This window comes from Mustelus asterias, unplaced genomic scaffold, assembly GCF_964213995.1.
Source record: "Mustelus asterias unplaced genomic scaffold, sMusAst1.hap1.1 HAP1_SCAFFOLD_74, whole genome shotgun sequence".
Taxonomy (NCBI): Eukaryota; Metazoa; Chordata; class Chondrichthyes; order Carcharhiniformes; family Triakidae; genus Mustelus; species Mustelus asterias.
Window position 1 is genome coordinate 1,530,092 of NW_027590134.1, and position 20,605 is coordinate 1,550,696.

The 20,605-nt window shown below is 44.3% G+C and overlaps 2 non-coding genes across 2 annotated transcripts; both read right to left on the reverse strand.

The window, feature by feature from the left end:
• Positions 1 to 13,275: 13,275 nt before the first annotated feature.
• On the reverse strand, positions 13,276 to 13,357 carry trnas-cga (transfer RNA serine (anticodon CGA)). The gene has a single exon. It is a non-coding gene; the product is annotated as a tRNA-Ser (tRNA).
• Positions 13,358 to 15,543: 2,186 nt separating this feature from the next.
• trnas-gcu (transfer RNA serine (anticodon GCU)) lies at positions 15,544 to 15,625 on the reverse strand. The gene has a single exon. It is a non-coding gene; the product is annotated as a tRNA-Ser (tRNA).
• Positions 15,626 to 20,605: the final 4,980 nt, after the last annotated feature.

The window sequence follows — 20,605 nt, forward strand, 5'->3', positions numbered from 1 at the left end:
TTCGTTTGTATCCCTCCATTCCCAGACTGCTCATGTGACTGTCCAGGTAAGTCTTAAACGATGCCAGCGTGTCTGCTTCCACCACCCTACTTGGCAGCGCATCCCAGGCCCCCACCACTCTCTGTTTAAAAAATGACCCTCTGATATCTGAGTTATACCTCGCGCCTCTCACCTTGAGCCAGTGACCCCTCGTGATCGTCACCTCTGAAGGAAGGATTCCTCTCAGAATCCTTCTGACTCCTCTCAGAAGGATTTATAATGAATATCACACACTTATGTTGTACCGGAGACAGAATGCGTCCAGCACCTGTAGAATCTTAGAATAGATACAAAAGAGAGAGAGAGAGACCATTACACCCTTTGTCTGTGTGCTGTCCTGTACAAGAGCAAATCATCTCGTCCCTTTCCCAGCCATTGTATCATAAACCTGCAAATCATTTCTCTTCAGGAGCTAATTCCTTTCCCCCTTGACAATTCTGATTTGATGCTGTCTCTGCCACACGCTCAGGCAGTGCATTCCAGGTCCTAAACTCTCAGCACATTAAAAAATATCCTTCTCCATTCTGCCAATGGGAACAGTATTTCTACATCTAGTCTCCTTGGACAGCACAATCAAAGCCACGACTGCTGCCGTCTCGCAGATACATGGGAACACCAGCACCTCGAAGATGTCCTCCAAGGCACTCACCGTCCTGGCTTGGAAAAATGTCACCGTCCCTTCACTGTCGCAAAATCCTGGAACAACCTCCCGAACACTATTAGGTTACGAGCACTGTGGCGGTACCTACATCTCAGGGACTGCAGCGGTTCAAGAAGGAAGCTCACCACCACATTTTCAAGGACAACGATGGACGATACACTGGTGTTGGGGTTAAATAACAATACAGCAATGAATATTTCTCTGGCGACATTAATAGGCAGCAAAAGTTCAGAGTGCTGTAGCAAAGTGGCACCGCGGAATCGTGCTGGGCCCATCAGCCAGAAGTCGATGGATCAAAATCATCCTCTGCTAACTTCTGTTAATATTGATAATAAAATCTCTTGAAATCAACACCAATGCATTTGTCACTGTTACGTGGAGTATGCAGACAGATATTTACATTCGCTTCAGTTTTTTCGTTAAATGCCCAATCTGCAGTGTAGATGCACACAAGCTCGAAATACTGTAAAAATGCACCAGCATATATTAGTGTTCTTGGTAATGTTGCACAGGGCAGAGTTCCTGAATTTGTGGACAATGTGAAACTTGGAAGTGTTGCGAAATGTGAGGAGGATCGTGCAAATCTTCAAAAAGGACACAGACAAGTTGTTCGAATGAATGGAAAAGAGGCCCGTGGAATTTAAAGCAGAGAATTGTGAAGGGATTCATTCTGGTGGGAAGATTATAGAGACAAAATAAAGTAAAGGGTACAATTCCAAATGAGGTGCAGGAGCAGACGGAACTGGTTGTGCGTGTGTATATGTCACTGAACAATTCAGGACAGGTTAAGATACGTTTAATAAAGCATATTGAAGTCTACCCTTTATGAACAGGGTCATAGAGTACAAGGGCAAGGAGGTTATGTTCAAATGGTGTGAGACACTAAAACATCCAGCTGGAGTGTTGTAGCCTGTTTTGGAAGCCACGCTTTAGGAAGAATGAAAAGGCATTGGAGAGAGTGCATAAAAAGTTCATGAGATTGTTTGTGACTGAGAATCTTCACGAATGAAATGGATCAAAGACTTTGGAATTGTTCTCCTTGCAGAAGGGAAAATTGAAGGAGATTTAATAGGGATATTAAATGTCATGAATCGTCTGGATGGAGTGGATAGGGACAAATTGTAACTACTCTTGGAATGATCAAGGATGAGAAAGCAGATGTAACACCATTAGCAAAGGATGGAATAGAAACACAAACAGAACCTTTCTCACACAGTGAATGCTTAATATGAGGAATGCACTGCCGGAGAGTGTGATGGAGGTAAGTTCAATTGAAGCATTCTAAAAAGAATTAGGCTGTTACATGAAAAATAAAAATGTGCAGGGTTACAGGGAGGAGGTGGAGATGTTCATTGTCTGTCAGAACATTAATAAATTCTCATTCGTCACTCATTACTGAATCGAGTGTGAACTGTTCTCTTGTTGCATCTAAACACGGTGAAGTACAGCAATGCTTCAATGACAAAACAGTTGGTGGGGTAAGTCTAAACGGGAGGTAAAGAAACCAAGTTTGTGTTGAGAAGGAAGTGAAACCAAAAACAAGAGTAAACGTGAGGGTAAAAACCAAAACCTGCAAAGAAATTTTGGAAGCAAAATGGAGCTGAGTTTAATGTCGGAAATTGTTTGACTCGGTGCTGCGTCTGGAAGGCTGTAAAATGTTTCATTGAGAGATGAGTTTCTGTTCCTGGAAATTACATTGAACTTCATTGGAATATTGCAGGAGGCTGAGATGGAAGAATCAGTACAAAGCAAGGTTGAAAATTGAAATGACAGAAGACTGTGAAATCCGAGTGATGTTTATTAACTGAACAGAAGTGTTTCACGAAGCAGTCACTTCCTCTGAGACTGGATCCTGAACTTCCGAACTTACAGACCACAGTAAGAAAGGATAAACAATAATACGTTCTCCACGATCATCCTCAGCACCGGTGCCCCACAGGGCTGTGTTCTCAGCCCCCTAAAATACTCCTCATACACCTATGATTGTGTGGCCAAATTCCCCGCCAATTCGATTTTCAAGTTTGCTGACGACACTAACGTAGTGGGTCTGATCTCAAACAATGATAAGACAGAGTACAGGAATGAGTGAGAGAATCTGGCGAACTGGTGCGCCAACAATAATCTCTCCCTCAATGTCGACAAAATGAGAGATTGTCATCCAGTTCAGGAAGCGTAAAGGAGAACATGCTCCTGTCTACATCAACGCGGACGAAGTAGAAAGGTTCGAGAGCTTCAAGCTTTTAGGTGTCCAGATCACTAACAACCTGTCCTGGTCCACCCATGCCGACACTATAGTTAAGAAAGCCAACCAATGCCTCTACTTTCTCAGAAGACGAAGGAAATTTGGCATGTCAGCTACGACTCTCACCAACGTTTACAGATGCACCAAAGAAAGCATTATTTCTGGTTATATCTCAGCTTGGTATGGCTCCTGCTCTGCTCAAGACCGCAAGGAACTACAAAAGGTCATGAATATAGCGCAATCCAACACGCAAACCAGCCTCCCATCCATTGGCTCTGTCTACATTTCCCGCTGCCTCGGCAAAGCAGCCAGCATAACTAAGGATCACAGGACCCTGAACGATTCCATCTTCTTCCGTCGAGAGAAAGATACAAAAGTCTGAGGCCACGTACCAACCAACTCAAGAACAGCTTCTTCCCTGCTGCCATCAGCCTTTTGAATGGACTTACCTTGCACTAAGTTGATCTTTCTCTACACCCAAGCTACGACTGTAACACGACATTCTGCACTCTCTCCTTTCCTTCTCTATGAACGGTATGTTTTGTCTGTATAGCACGCAAGAAACAATATTTTTCACTGTATGTAAATACATATGTCAATAATACATCAAATAATAAATAATACAAAAATAAATAATCTCCCCAATATGACAGACAGCTTTATAAGCAAAACAACATGTTCAAAAAAATAAATATAGAAATCAATCTTACATGTGGAATTTGTGTTTCGGGATCTGAACAGTGTGGAAGGAATATGGAACTTATCACACCAACAATTCTAATCCATTTTCCTGTTTCCTCACCCGATGATCTGCTCCCACTGAGGTTGACAGGGATTTCAAGCTTTTATGTACCACTTCCTTTTTTTCACCCTCATCCCTTCCCCTTTAAAACGATGAAAGTTTTCCCCTTTTCATCACGGCGAGACAGTGGTGCAATGACTAGCACTGCTGCCTTACAGCGCCAGGAACCTGGGTTCGATTGCTGGCTTAGGTCACTATCTGCTTGAAGTTTTTATGCTCTCCCCATGGCTACGTGAATTTCTTCTGGGTGCTCCAGCTTCCTCCAACAGTCCGAAAGATATTCTGGATCGGTGCATTGGCCATGCTAAATTCTCCCTCAGTGTACTGAAACAGGTACTGGAGTGCAGTGACTAGGGGACATTCATCGTAACTTCATTGCAGTGTTAATGTCTGCCTTCTTGTGACACTAATAAATAAACAAACTTCACTTTACCTTCTTCCCCAATATTCTTTTCATTCAATGCATCATCCTTTGTCATTTCTGCCAGCTCTCGATTGTTGCCACCACTAGAATTCCACTCCCCTCTGCAGGCCTTTCAATTTTCTGAGTGGAGATTTTCCTCTTTACACCTTCGCCCATGTCCTATCAATTAAAGCAATTCCGCCCCCCCCCCCCATCCCCGCCCCCCACCCGCGATCAAGTCTACTCAATTCCAACGCCTCTAACATTACTTCCAGTTGAAAAGCCAATTTCCTCTCCCAAATTAATCGTATTAGCTGTTCACGTCATGCTCTGCTCTGGTTTGTGGATTCCAAACAAACATTGATTAATAACCCTGTGGGATTCCTCCATTCAGTACAAAATTGTGGATCCACTTCTGCTCAGAATTCTGGTCCACTACCTTTTTAATTCTTCACTTGTTTTCACTCTGATCTCTATGTCGTTCGTCTTCTCTCGTGTTCCAATGAAGCTCAGTGCACAATTCCTGAACGCACTATTTTGATATCTTCACTTGTTTTTTTTCTATTCATGGTAGTCTTGCACCACCAGTTCCTGCATTTCATCTCTCTTGTACTGAACACAATAACAGACTTTCTATTTTGTCCCTTTTTTTTCTGCCGTTACCAATCTGCCATTTTCTTTTGGTCGAGAGCTTCAAGTTTTTAGGTGTGCAGATCACCAACAACCTGTCCTGGTCCCTCCAGGCCAAGGGAAAGCCCCCCAACGCTTATATATTCTCAGCAAGCTAAGGAAATTCTGCATGTCTACTCCGACTCTCAGCAACTTTTACAGATGCACCAGAGAAAACATTATTTCCGGTTGCATCACAGGCTCCTGCACTGACCAAGACTGGAAGCAAGTACAAAGGGTCATGAACGAAGCCCAGTCCATCACACACACCAGCCTCCCATCCATTAACTCTGCCTACACATCCCGCTGCCTCAGAAATGCAGCCAGCATAATCAAGGATCACACAAACCACCGACATACTCTCTTCGACCTTCCGTTGGGAAAAAGATGCAAAAGTCTGTGATCACGTATCAACTGACTCAAGAATAGCTGCTTTCCTGCTGCCATCAAACTCTTGAATAGACCTACCTTACATTCAACTAATCTTTTTCTACATCCTAGCCATGACTGGAATACTACATTCTCCTTTCCTTTTCTATGATTGGTATACGTTGTCGGTATAGCATACAAGAAACAAAATTCTTCACAAGATACTAATACAGGTAACAATAATAAATCAAACCAAAAATCAAATAAAAACAAATTTAAGGCACGAGGGTGGTCACAGTGTTTAGCACTGTTGCCTCAGAGCGCCAGCGACTCGTGTTCATTCCAGCCTCGGGTGACTGTCTGTGTGCAGTTTGCGTGTTCTCGCTGTGTCCTCGTGGTTTTCCTTTGGGTGCTGCTGTTGCCCCCGACACTCCAAAGATGTGTGCCTTAGGTTGATTGGCCATGTTATAATTGTCCCTTAGTGTCGGGGGACAAGCAAGGTAAATACACGGGGTTACAGGGAATGGAACTGGGTGGGTTGTTCTCTGTGTTGGCTTGATGGGCGAAACGGCCTCCTTCTGCACTGCAGGGATTATATGATTCTTCTTTGAAATTGTTGCATTTCTTTAAGATTGTAATCTCTGTCCCAATTTTGTACATTTCTTGGAATTTTACGCACATTTACAGTTTCAGCACGAGTGCATTTATCTTAGCCTCATACCATCAACTCCTTTGTCATTTAATGTCTCCTGCCCTCAACGATGCTTTGAAGCCAGAATAGAAATAGTCATGCTAAACTCAGTGATAAGTATCGAGAACGAATTAATTAATATTCTGACAGCAGCGAAGCATTCAGCAATGAGTGACCACAATATTTTTGAGGCAGCGCAAGATCACACAAGTGCTGTAATTTTTACCTTATCTAAGGTTGATATGGACAGAATGAGCGGTAAGTTGAACTTGTTAAATTGGAACAGGTGCCAACAGGCAAGCACAAACAATCGGAGACACAGAAAGAAACATATGTAACAGTATGTATCTAATACAATCGGAAAGGATGGAAACTTCACTTTATCAATTCACGGTGATTTTGGGAATTAAATTCCATGTTTTAAACCAGTGATTAAGAAGGAATGTTGATTTCTGTCCAAATAATGAACGATGTCTTTAACGTGGTGCTGTTTCCACTGTGCTGATACTCTCGTCCCTTTCGACGGTACATGTCACAGGGAGGACGCTGCTTTCCAAATAAGCATGGTGACTTATTGCAGGGTGTCCGGTAGATCAGACACACTGCAGCTAATATGGATAAACTATTTCTGGGAAATCATTGATCGTATCTGCTTCCACCACCCTCATAGAAAACGAGATTGATCCATTACTCGCAGTGAAAGGGGGTTCTTTGGCCGAGTGATGGTGCTGTAGTGGTGAGCACAGCTGCTTCCCAAGAAGTTGACCGAGATCGATTCCCGCTATCGCATTGGTTTAATTTATTTGAGGCGGCACAATGATTAGCACTGCTCCCTCAGAGCGCCGGAGCCTCAGGTTCGATTGCCGGCTTGGTTCACTGTCCAGGATGTTGCCTGGTATGGAGGGGCTTGGTTATGAGGAGAGATTGGGGAAACTGGGGTTGTTCTCCTTGGAAAGACGGAGGATGAGGGGAGACTTAATAGAGGTGTATAAAATTATGAAAGGCATAGATAGGGTGAACGGTGGGAAGCTTTTCCCGGGTCGGTGGTGACGTTCACGAGGGGTCATAGGTTCAAGGTGAAGGGGGGGAGGTTTAACACAGATATCAGAAGGACATATTTTACACAGAGGGTCGTGGGGGCCTGGAATGTGTTGCCGGGCAAGGTGGTGGAGGCGGACACACTGGGAACGTTTGAGACTTATCTAGACAGCTATATGAACGGAGTGGGAATGGAGGGATACAAAAGAGTGGTCTAGTTTGGACCAGGGAGCGGCGCGGGCTAATTGTTCTTTGTTTCTCGTTTCAAGGCTTCATTCTATGATCATCTTGCTGGTGCCAGTACAGAGCGAGACTGCGGATAGTTGGGAACCTGTCTCGGGGGCAGGGAATTCAGATGGTGTTCGTAAAGCAGAAGTGGAAATGAATAGGGTTGGGAAGCATTTTCTGATCAGGGCCAGTGTGATCTCCTGGACTCGTTTCGATCGCCTCAGGGGGTCGGAAAGGAATTTCCCAGATTTTTTTCCCCATATTGGCCCTGGGGTTTTCACTCTGGGTTTTCGCCTCTCCCTGGAGATCACATGGTCTGGAATGGGGGGGTGGGGGTGAGTTAATAGGTTGCGATGAACAAAGCATCGTAGCTGTGAGGGACAGCTCGGTGGATAGGATATTAGGATGTAGATAGGCTGGAAAATTGGGCGGGGATCCTGGATTCAGGATTCAATCCTGGACCGGGGAGCGGCGCGGGCTTGGAGGGCCGAAGGGCCTGTTCCTGTGCTGTATTGTTCTTTGTTCTTTGTTCTTGTCTGTGTGGAGCTTGCACTTTCTCCTCGTGTCTGCGTGGGTTTCCTCTGGGTGCTCCAGTTTCCTCCAACATTCCAAAGATGTGCAGGTTAGGTGAATCGGTAAATTCTCCCTCGGTGTACCCGAACAGTCGCCGGAATTTCGCGACGAGGAGATTTTCACAGTAACTTCATTGCAGTGTGAATGTAAGCCTACTCTGACAAATATATAAAATTATCTTATCTACAACCACTTTTACTGTTGCCTCACAGGGCCAGTGACCCGGTTTCACATCTGTCCGTGATTCACTGTGTGGAGTTTCCAATCCGGTTGCAAGTGGAGAGGATCTCCAAGAAGGTCGCGCATATCGACACAGACATCAAGTTTCTCCAAAGATGCAAGAAAGCAGACATCTCCACATGTGTGGAGTTTGCACATTCTTCCAGTGCCCTCATGGGTTTCCTGAAAGATGTGCAGCTTTGGTGAATTGACCATGCTAAATTATCCTATAATGTCACAGGATGTTTGGGTTAGGGGGAATGTCGGGGTAATTGCCTGGGGACAGAGTGGGATGCTCTGTCAGAGAGCCGGTACAGACTCAATCGATTGCATGCTTCCTTCTGAAGTGCGATGACCCTATGCTTCCTATACTTTTTAAATCTTCACTGTTCCCAAATCTTTCTGCTCGCAGTTACTGCAACGATTTCCGCCTGAGTACTTTAGTTCAATATTAGGCACGAGGATTCTGTGTGAGAACCTCTCTGGCTAAGTCGAAGGCATCCTGAAAGCCTTCGAAAAGGAGCCGCCAGCTTCTGAAGCGACACCACGAACTTCTTACAGAAGCTCAGCACCCATGGAACAGTTGAACCAGGAATACTCCTCGTCACAATGGACGTCTCGGCACTCTACACCAGCAACCCCCACGATGACGGCATTGCTGCAACAGCCTCAGCACTCAATACTGACGCCGGCATCTCCACATGTTATACAATTTTACGCATCTCTCAGAGCCGCACTTAATTCAGTTTACTTCAACGAGAGGAACTATGTATTCTCCAAACAAATCTTGCAGCTGAAATCCCTCATCGCTGTGTCCAATTCAGTAAATCTCATTTACACCCACCCAAGGACCCTGACACACTTCCTAAAATCTCCCCATCTCTTCTGTCAAAATGCAGCATTGTTCCTGAGTGTGGAATTAATAATGTGTCTCTGCTGCAATATCAGTGAGAGCTGAGACTGCAATTTCTGTTTCTCCAAGAGAATCTTTCTGTATAAAGCCGGAATTTACAGGGATTTCAGTCACTGAGACATTGCCTGGCCGTCGGTGCCTCACTGCTCGAACTCACTCTGTCTGTCTATCACTCGAACCCCTCTTATTAACTCAATATAAAGGTGGGATATTGTTGCTTAGTAACTGAGTGCACGCAATCCGTATCTTCATCTGATCAAATAGAATTCAGCTTGTGAACAACATCATCATTTCAACCAGTTCTGGATTAACCTTGGCACAGCTCTGATTGGAGTCAGCCCCCTGAATCTCAGGAACAGACACTGTGAGCATTACTGGCCTCAGAGACTTGAACAGTTACTGAACTGGGAAGCTCCAACTAATCCTGGAGAATCCACAGCACAGAGCGAGAGGAGAGGAAAGCCTGTCGTGGGAGCTCTCAATCTGAGACACAGATTGTCATAACAGTGTGCAGATGTGAACCTGCTCCTTCCATTCCCAAACTGTGATAATCAGGAATACAGAACGCCCAGAAATGACCAGCTTGTTGCAATGTGTTTGAATGAACACGATGTCAGATCATCTAAGCAGCATTTTGAAATTCTCATTCATTCAATACATTCTGATGAAATGTATTTCTAATGCTCTGTGTGTCATTGCATAAGAATCTTCCTCTGAATTGAGACCTTGTTTTGCCCTTGTGCCCCTGGTGCTGATTTTTAAAAATTCTGTTCATGCTATGATTTTCCTCATGGAACCACAGAAAGAACAAAAGAAAGGTAACAGCACACAAGGGACCCATTCGGCCTCGCTTCTCCATGCCAGCCCACGGATACTAAAGTGTCATTTCCAAGTTCACCCAGCTGCACCCGGCCCGGAAACATGCAGCTGAAAGCATGATGGAGATCCAAAACCTTCATACCAAACATTCACTGGGATTTGTGGCTCTGTGAAGCAGCAAAAGCAAACACTTCCAATCATAATCTCTGCGAGCAAGGTTCGAACCTGCGTGGGGAAACCCTGTTGGATTCCTCCTCAGTAACGTTCATGTTCACTTCATCAGGCACCAGGACTGTGCAGAGCACAGTGTGTGAGGCAAAATTTGTTCCTGTCCTTTGTATCTTTGTCTCTGACTGAGAACTCATGTATTAGGTCAGAGACTTGTTTTTCTATTTTAATAATTTTTCATCAGAAACGAATTACGTCCGAATAAAAAATGAAAAAGAGACCTCTCCATTTTATTTCATGACTGTTAAATGTTCCGTTTGCCCTGTTTCTGTCCACTCAGTTTAAAAGACAAGATACCGCGAAGTAGGTTCTAAATGCATTACTAAATCGATGGTCGGGAAGCGAACCCGGGTCAACTCTTTAGAAAAAGCAGCCAGAATTAACACTGTACCACCATCACTCACTTTGCTTAAACAACCCTTATTTTCATTAGTTATAATGACAGAACTACCTTAGTTGCTGATTTCATCAAGCTCCAGGTGTGTCCATTGCACAGTTTATAATCTCAGCTTGGCTTGTCTCGTTTTTCAGGACGGCTGCCATCTGTTTAATATTGCTTCAGACTGAGAATTCATTGATTAGCTTTGAGGCATGTTCTTTGATTTAAACAAAGTTTCCACTGACAGCAACTTTGAACTGGATTTTACCTTGGACACACACGGATGATGACAATATTTCTGAGGCCAAAATATTGAATGTTTTCAAAGCAGTTAGATATCGCACTTGAGGCAAACTGGAGCAAAGGATATCTGGGTACAATGTGGGAATAGGCGATTGAGTTGGATGATCAACCATGATCAGAATGAAAGGCGGAGCAGGATCGAAGGGCCGAATGGCCTCCTCCAGCTGCGATGTTACGTTTCTGTGTTTTTTTTCACTGTATCTGTTAATTTGCAGAAAGTTCTGCTCTGACAGTGAATCTGGTTTACTCCAGGTCCAATCGGAGGGTGGTCAGAACCTGTCTGTCACTGTCAGAAACTCCGTTATCGGCGAGTGTGGGATGATTATTTAACTGGCTGTCATTGGTTGTTGAGGGTGTGATTTACTGTTATCTATCAGTGCAGGAGAAACAAATAAAACAGGAAATCCAGAGATTCCGAGAGCAGATAATTTGTATTTTCACCCGAAAGAAACGCAATGGCATCTGTAATCACTATAATAACTAAAAAAAAACCCAGATATGATTGGCTCTTGCCGCGGAATCTGGTCAACAGATGTGGTCCTGCACTACATGGACTCCAGCGGTTCCAGAAGGCAACTCACCACCACCTTCCCAAGGGCAATTATGGATCGGCAATAAATGCTGACCCAGACAGCGACGCCCACATTCCATGAATGAATTCAAAGGCAATCTGCGGGAAGCGGGCCTCAGAATGTTACTGAGGTGAAGAACAGTTACTGAGGTAAAGAACTATAACTAACCTCCTGGAATCCGGAGCAAAGTCTAAAAGGAGGAGAAATTCCGTCTGGGACATTACATTTGGTGAAGGTTTTGTCCTGTGAATGTGTAGGTGGGAATATTGTGTAAGAGAGTGTGTATGAACGGGGCGGGCGAGTCAGGCTATTCTAATTGTGTCAGTGTGTCTGTTCTGATCATGGGATCTCCGAGTCTCTCTTGAGTAAAATAAAACGATTTTTCAATTTCATAGTCCCCCTAATCCCCCTGCTGAGCCTCAAAGTTAGATTTCACGGCAACTGTTGCATTAAATTCAAGATTCCAGTCGAAAAGTAGAGAACATATCAGCTATCGCGTGCCCGCACATGTTACCTCAAATCCCCAATACCTGTCCCCGAATCCCGCTCCCAGCAATTAATGTTACACAAGGTGTAAAAATGAAGCATATCTTCCCTGCTTTGATGTATTAAAGAGAGTGGCAAAGTGGCACAGCAGTTAGCAATGCTGCACATGTTTAATTCGGGCCTTGGGTGCCTGTCTGTGTGGAGTTTTCACGTTCTCCTTGTGTCTGTGCGGGTTTCCTCTGGGTGTTCCAGTTTCCTCCCACAGTCCAAAGACGTGCTGGTTTGGTGCATGGGCTATGCAAAATTGCCCCTTAGTGTCCCAGGATGTGGAGGTTCGGGGGATTAGCCATGGTAAAATTGCGTGAAAGATGCTGTTTCAGAGAGTCGGTGCAGACTCGATGGGCCTTCCTTCTGCAATGCAGATATTCTATGCATACAAAGTGTATTCACTTATGAAACCAAGAATCCCTTCCATTTTCCTCGCGACTCTTTTAAAATTTCCTCTCATCTTCAAAGATCTCTCTGCACCTGAGGCCCATCTGGGCCAGCGCACTGTTTAGAACTGGACCATTCAGTTTCTATTGCCTCTCCCCATCTTTGCTGTCAAAATGCAGCACTGTTCCTGAGTGTGGGATTAATAATGTATCTCTGCTATAATATCAGTAAGAGCTGAGACTGCAGCTTCTGTTTCTCCAGGAGAATCTTTCTTGATAAAGCCGGAATTTACAAGGAATTCTGCCACTGAGACATTATCTGGCCGTCTGTGTCTCACTGCCCTAACTCACTCTGTCTCTTTCTATCCCTCTACCCCATCTAATCCACTTGATATGAAGACGGGATATTGTTTAGTGACTGAGTACACACAATCTGTATCTTCATTTGATCAAATAGAATTCAGTTCGTGAACAATATCATCATTTCAACCAGTTCTGGGTTATCCCCGGAACAACTCTGATTGGCTGCAGCCCCTTGAATCTGAGGAACAGACACCGTGAGCATCGGCGGCCTCAGAGGCTTGAACAGTTACTGAGCTGGGAAACCCCAACTAATCCTCGAGAATCCACAGCACAGAGCGAGAGGAGAGGGAAACCTGTCCTGGGAGCTATCAATCTGAGACACAGTTTGACCTGACAATGTGCAGATGTGAACCTGTTCCTTCCATTCCCAATCCGGTTTAGCCAGGAAAACATAACGCCCAGTAATGACCAGCTTGTAGCAATGTGTTTGAATGAACACGATGGCATATCATCTGAGCAGCATTTTGATATTCTCATTCATTCAATTCATTCTGATTAAATGTACTTCTTATGCTCTGTGTGTCTTTACATAGGAATCTTCCTCTGACGTGAGACATTGTTTTGTCGTTGTGCACCTGATGCTGATTTTTTTTCATTCTGCTCACGTTATGATTTTCCTCATGGAACGGCAGAAAGAACCAGAGAAAAGTACCAGCACAGAAGGAACCCATTCGGCCCATCACGTCTATGCCATCCCGAGGACACCCAGGTGTCTTCTTTCCAAGCTCAGCTTCCGACACCCGGCCCAGAGCCATGCAGCTGAAAGCATGATGGAGATCCACATGCTTAAAAGGGCAAGTTGGCGACTTCGTCCGTGCCTGAAGCAAACATTTCCAACCATAATCGCTGCGAGTAGGGTTCGAACCTGCGCGGGGAAACCCCATTGGATTTCGAATCCAACGCCTTAGCCACTCGGCCATCGCAGCTACTTGTCGCAATAATGTAACCACCTCAGTCACGTGCATATATTAACTTCATCAGTACCAGGATTGGACAGAGCACAGTGTGTGAGCTGAAATTTGTTCCTCAACTTTTACTTTGTATCTTTGTCTCTGAATTCATTTATTAGGTCAGAGACTTGTTTTCTTCTACTTAAATAATTTTTCAGTGAAAACTAATTACGTCCGAAGAAAAAATGAAAAAGTATCTCTATTACTGTCGAATCTTGCGTTCGCCCTGTTTTTGTTCATTCGTTTTAAAATGCAAGAGGCCGCCGATAAGGTTCCAAATATATTATCAATGTGATGGCAGGGAATTGAACCCCTACCACCTGCTTGAAATGTAGCTATTTCCGCCACTATCCCACCGCCGCTCGTGCTGCTCAAGCAATCGTTATTTGCATTAGTTATAATTACGGAACTACCTTAAATGCTGATTTCATCAGGCACCAGTGTGCCCGTAGTCAACTGAAATTGGCTTGTCTCGTTTTAACCACATTTTTACTGTTGTTTCATACCGGGAATTCATTGATCAATTTTGAGGCCTGTTCTTTTATTGAACAAAATTTTCACTCAAAGTAACTTGAAGCTGAATTTTCCGTTAGAAAGATCGTGATGGTGAGGATTTCATTTTAAGGGTGCGCACTGTTATGGCCTGCGATAACTAATGAAAGAAATCAGAACTGTGATGGCCAGGAACTGACCCTAGATCAAATGCTCGCACAGTCACCACTCCACCACCATCGCTCACCTGGTTCTGCCACCCACTCTGTAAGAACGTTCAGCTCTGACAGTGAATCTGGTTTCCTCCAGGTCCAATCTGAGGATGGTCAGAAACTGTCTGTCACTGTAAGAAACTCCATTATCAGCGAGTCTGGGATGATCATTTAACTGGCTGTTACTGGTTGTTGTGGTTGTGATTTACTGTTATCTGTCAGTGAAAGAGCAACAAATGAAACGATACAAACACTTATTTGGAGAAAGGGCTTCTCTTGTGGCACTGGGAGTATTTGCATAATGGATGTCTGGTTCTGTTCAGTTTGACGGCAGTCGCGTCTGATGCACTTTAATTCTTGTATTTTTTCCCCCCACGATACCCTTTCCCGATCGCGACGTGTCGTGTTTATTTGCGCGTTTGCTAAAATGTTGAACTGGAACCAACTGGAATTGGCCTATTATTTCAGCAAGCTGCACTTTGTGCTCTGAACACTCTTTGTTGCAGTATGAGCGCTGCAGCTGCGGATCTGTGGGGCAAATGATGGCATGTAGGACTTCTCATCATTGTTTTATTTAATTTGATTTAACTTGTTATTGTCACATGTGATAATACAGTGAAAAAGTATTTTTTCTTATGCACTGGAGAGACAAAGCATACCGTTCATGGAGAAGGAAAGAAGAGACTGCAGAATGTAGTGTTACAATCATAGCTCGGGTGTCGAGAAAGATCAACCTAATGCAAGGGAGGTCCATTCAGAGGTCTGATGGCAGCAGGGCAGAAGCTGTTCTTGAGTCGATTGGTAGGTGACCCCAGACTGATGTACCTTTTTCCCGATGGAAGAAGGTGGAAGAGAGAATGTTGTCTGGTGAGACATTCAAAAGTTGTGGGTTAGAATCTCATCGAAGTCGGCTTTTTAGGGAAAGTTTGAAGAAATCGGGAACTGGTGTATCAATGCTCTCAGAGAAGTGAAACGACCGCCTGGAACTTCATGAGAATGCACACAGCGCAGAAGTAAAACATTTGTTCCCTCGGCCCTGCACCGACAACAATCCCACCCATCCTGTATCTTCGTAACCCCACATATTTACCGTGCTAATCCCCCTGACACTGAGGGACTATTTAGCATGGCCAATCCCGCTAAAACGGCACTAATTTTCATGGCTGAGCTGCCTATTCTGGAAAGAAAAAATCTGCCATTCGGGCCGCAAATGAAGCTGGCGTCTGCTTTGGATCTTCTGAAACCACATGTTAATCTGGTGGCAAACTCCTCTCCAAAACTGGTGTCCTAATTTGAATCGAGTTTCTCATTGGATTAGCAAAATGGGAATGTGGAATTGTTCTGGACTATTCACCCGTCAAGCCTGTGTCCCCAAACTTCATCTTCGTTCCGTGAAACTCAAAATACTGAACGAATCATCAGTTCACCGGCAATAAGCGTACAGAACAAATGCACCACCGACGAGGATGGGATTCGAACCCACGCGTGCAGAGTACAATGGATTAGCATTGCATCGCCTTAACCACTCGGCCACCTCGTCATGCAATAGTCGCTCCCCAAAACACCTGTTGTGTTTTAACATCCGGAACAAATAACACATTTCTCCCACAGGAAAATGTTGCCTTTCTGCATTCTCGTTAATTTTGATTCGCTGTTACTTTTCCATTTGATGTAAATCCAGAGAAAGTAAAGAGAGGGACAGTTCACCTCCCTTGTCCCTGTTTGGTTTTGAATTCACCGAACATGACCCTGATGTAAAAAGTGGCAAGTGCTGTGAGTTTGTGGCGCAACGGGAGAGCATCTGACTTCAAAGTAGAGAGCTGCGTGTTCGAATCACGGAGCTTTTCTGTGTTGGTCTTTGGATTTTGGTTGTTTCCCATTGTTCCTGAAATGATACAGCTGTGATAGAAATGAAATTTTAGGGATGATCCGGTTCGCATGCTCAGTTTACATTTTTGCGCACTTTTATATTTGAACAATGTGTCAGAGATATGATTCGTCCATTGCTTGTAAAATAAAAGCAAGGTCCGCAGTCGTTTCTGGGAGGCATCAATGGGAAGAGCTGACTGGTGGTGATTTAACCAGAGGATTCACATCTCAGGCGAGGAGCAAGGCCGAGACGGCAGGGCCTTCATGAACAATCTCAACTGATACGGGAATTGATCCTGCGCTGCTGGCTGAATAAACTGTCCAGCCAACTGAGACAAATACGCTGTGCTACTCGTTGATGAAAATCAAGGAGATGAAGCAAATGAACTGCAGAGAAAACCCTGATTTGCCTTTGGGCAGCAGCAAAATATTTCCACTTGATGTAGTGAGCACGTGATAGCAGAGGATGGTTTTGATCCCTCGACCTTTGGGTTATGGGCCCAGCACGGATCCACTGCGCCAGTCTGCTTCGGAAGCGAACATCTCCCTGCTTGTTACTGCTGCCCGCGAGCCAGGAAACTATTCACTGCCTCTTTTTATTTCAAACAAGGCCCACGTGTTGGGAAGCTCACCCTGGCTGAATAATAACACATAACATCACCCCGAATGTAACAGACAGAGAAAGACAGACAGAACAGCAGTAAAAGCCTATGAGGACACACACACAATGAGAGACAGAAAAGCTTCGAGCAAACCAGCAAGATACTGAGATGGAAACACTGATTATGTATGAAAAGGGACTTTCTGTTACACAAAGATAGGCCCTGTTTTGAAATGCATTTCCTGTTGTGTAAGTGTGCTCTCTGCTGTGTAACTGTTCTCTCTGTTTGGAACTGTGACTCTGTCGTTGACATATCTTCACTGTGGATCTGACAAATTCTTCCCTGATCTGTAAATGTGTTCCCGGTTTGTAAATATGATCCGTTTTGAGCAGAAGTTTTCCTTTTGTGTGACATTATCTGAAGGACAGTGCTAGTTTTCACATGTATGCTGATAACGCCCAATTCTAGCTCACCATCACCTTTCAGAACCAATCCCTCTTCTTAAATTATTAGACTGCTTATCCGAAATCCGATAAGCAGATAATTCCCCATTAAATATCTGGAAGACCAAAGTTCCCAACACAAATTCCATTCCCAGTCAATGACTCCATCACTCTCCCTGGTTACTGTCTGAGGCTGAAACAAACTCACATAACTTTGGCACATCATTACACCTGCAAATGAGATTCTGACCACATATCTGTTCCTGCACCAAGATCACCTATTTCCAGCTGTGTAACTTCACATGTTGATAATGCCTGAACTCACCTGTACCTGAACGCCTCATCCTTGCTTTTGTTACCTCTCGACTTGCTGATTCAAATACACTCCTGCCCAGCAGATTTCCTTCCTGAAAGGACATTAGTAAACCACATGGGGTTTTGTGACGATCGAGAACTAATTCCAGATTTGTCTTCAATTAAAATTTCACCTTCTGCCCTTTTGAACCCAGGTCCCCATCGCCCAGGACCTCTGGATTACTTGTCCACGATGCCGCTGCCTCTGCCAAACAATGTAATGCCTGGAATTTGAACCCTCGCCTTTTCCATTACCCTCATGAAAATCTCGAGCAAGTTGATTAAATACGATTCAACTTTCGTAATTACATAGGGGTTTTCCGTCGTTCATGCACATTAGTACAAGTGAGTGTTAATTTTATCTCCAGTTATTATTTCGAGAATATTCCACATTGCTGATGTTGAAATGATTGGACTGATTCTTACAACCATTTCTGAAGAGGTGTGTCTACCATTTGCAATTCTCCAGTCCTCCGGCACCATTCATATAACGAGCTGGGTTAGAAAACATTTACCCATTGCCTCTGCAATTTCCACCCTTATTTCCCTCAGAATCCATGGATCCGTCTCTTCCAGTAACAAGAACACAGCAATTAAGAACAGACATTGACCACATGGCACATTGACTCTGTTCCACCATTCAATTCGATCATGAGTCATTTATTTATTGCCAGACAGTGAAAAACACATTCACAGTATTAAAAACAAGAACAGCAACAACAACATCAGACAATACATAGATAGAAATCACACTATGTTTCTGACAAGGGTTCGAAAAGTCACGATATATTCAACATTCACAAAAAAATCAGGAGAAGCATATCAACAATTCTATGCGGGGAAAACAAACTGTGACAATTAACTGTGAATCAATTTTCAGTAGTTTAGACTGACGCCCACACAAAATACATTATGTCTGTACAAATAACTTTTTAAGTTTGGGAAGTAAGGCCATGTATTACAGAATCACAGAATACGACAGTGCAGAAGAGGCCGATGCACGAAATGCCCTGGCCTGCACACCTAATCCCACTTGCCAGCACTCGGCCCATAGCATTGAATGTTATGGTGTGCCAAGAACTCATCCAAGTACTTTCTAATGGATATGAGGCACCCCTCCTCTACCACTTTCCCAGGCAGCACATTCCTGACCGTCACCATCCTCTGAGTGAAAATGCTTTTCCGCAAATCCCCCCTAAATTTCCCACCCCCCCCACTTTTAACTGTTGTCTCCTCGTAACTGACCCTTCAACAGGGGGGCACCTGCTCCTTATTCACCCTATCCATGCCCCTCATAATCTTGGTCATATCAATCAGGTCACCCCTCAGTCTTCTATGCTCCAACGAAAACAAACCAAGCCTATCCAACCTGTCTTCATAAATTAAATGTTCCATACCAGGCAGCATCCTGGTAAATTTTCTCTTCACCCCCTGCAGTGCGTTCGCGTCCTTCCTATAATGTGGCGACCAGAACTGCACACAGTATTCCAGCTGCTGCCTCACCAAAGCTCTATACAACTCCATCCTGACCCCTCTGTCTTTGCAATCTATACCCCGATTGATAAAGGCGAGTGTGCCATATGTCTTTTCCACAAACCTGTTTATCTGCCTTTCCGCCTGCAGAGATCTATGGACAAACACGCCAAAGTCCCTTTGTTCTTCAGAACTTCCCAGTGTCAGACCTGTCATAGAATACTTCCATGTCAAACTAAAATGTATCAATTTATAAACTTGAAGTGAACCAGAAATCAGCCTTCTCTAAAGATTGCAATCCAATAACTCTAAAATCCCTCATAAAGTATTCCTGCATGCCTTCCATTTTCCTGGTCACACATCTGTGCACTCTCTCCATGAGCTGTATTTTTCTTGAAAGGGTGGATTCCAAACTGTGGGTGCAGGCTCCAGATGTGGACGTCCCAACTGTTTGTAGAGTTTCAGATCCTCGGTTTCATCTCCATTTTATTCCTTGATTCTCTGAGAAACAAAAGTTTGTCTATTTCAGCCTTAACTGTCATACAATCCCTACCATGCAGATGGAGGCCATTTGGCCCATCGAGTCTGCACCGACTCTCTGACACAGCATCTCACCCAGAACTTATCCTGGTAACCCCACATATTTGTCCTGCTAATACCCCTAACCAATACCTTTGGGACACCAAGGGGCAACTTAGCATGGTAAATCCACCGAAATGCGAACAAGGGGAGGACGTGGAAACACCACACAATCACCGAAGGTGCAATTGAACCTGGGTCCCGGACACTTTGGTACAGTGTGTGTGTGGGATTTACTCACTCGCTGATATAGTGAGAGTGTGGGATTTACTCACTCTCTGTCAGTGTGTGAAGGTGACGATCATTCTGTATCTTTCAGTCTCGGGCACTATGTGGCTGATGGAGTCTTTCTGCCTATGGTTGTGTTGGACACTCATTGTGTGTTTGCAAGTTAGTGGGGGCTGAGAGTGAGTGGGGGATTCATTCTCTCCATGGGATGCTATGCCAGTTTCGGATTAATGTTTTAACTGTCCTTCTCGGCCACTACATGAGGGGCTGGGTATATTCTTTACCTATCAATCTCTGCAACTCTCTGTGGGAACCATCCTCTAATTGTCAGTCTCTGGCCGTGTAAATCAGTGTGTATTCTTTGGCTATCAGAGAACAAAGAAAATTAGAGCGTAGGAACAGGCCCTTCGGCCCTCCAGCCTGCACCGACCATGCTGCCCATCTGAACTAAAACCCCCTTTCAGTCTCGGGCACCGAGTGTGCTCTCTGCTCAATGTGATATTGGAATTCAGCATGTATCTGTCAGCTACTCGCAATGAATGGGAATGTGGGAATCATTCTCAAAATCTGGGGATCTTTGACACCAATTCTCCAACTGTTTATCTTCAGCGCTGTCTGTGAGAGTAGGATTCATTCTGTCAGTGGTGGTGCTGTGTGTGAGATTGGGATCAATTGTTCAAACCCTGAATATAAATATATGCAGCTTCCAGCATGGGTAAGTGAATCACATTGAAAAGGATGAGAAACTTTAGTTATTGAGATAAACTGGGGAAGTTGGGACCACTTTCCTTGGAGCAGAGAAGGTTGAGAGGAGATTTCATAACAGTATTCAGAATCACGAGGAGTCTGGACAGAGTAGACAGAGAAAAACTGTTCCCATTGCTGGAAGGATTGAGAAGCAGAGAGAACAGATTTAAGGGAATTGGGTAAAGAAGGAATGGATACATGATGGGAAGCTTTTACATTCAGCGA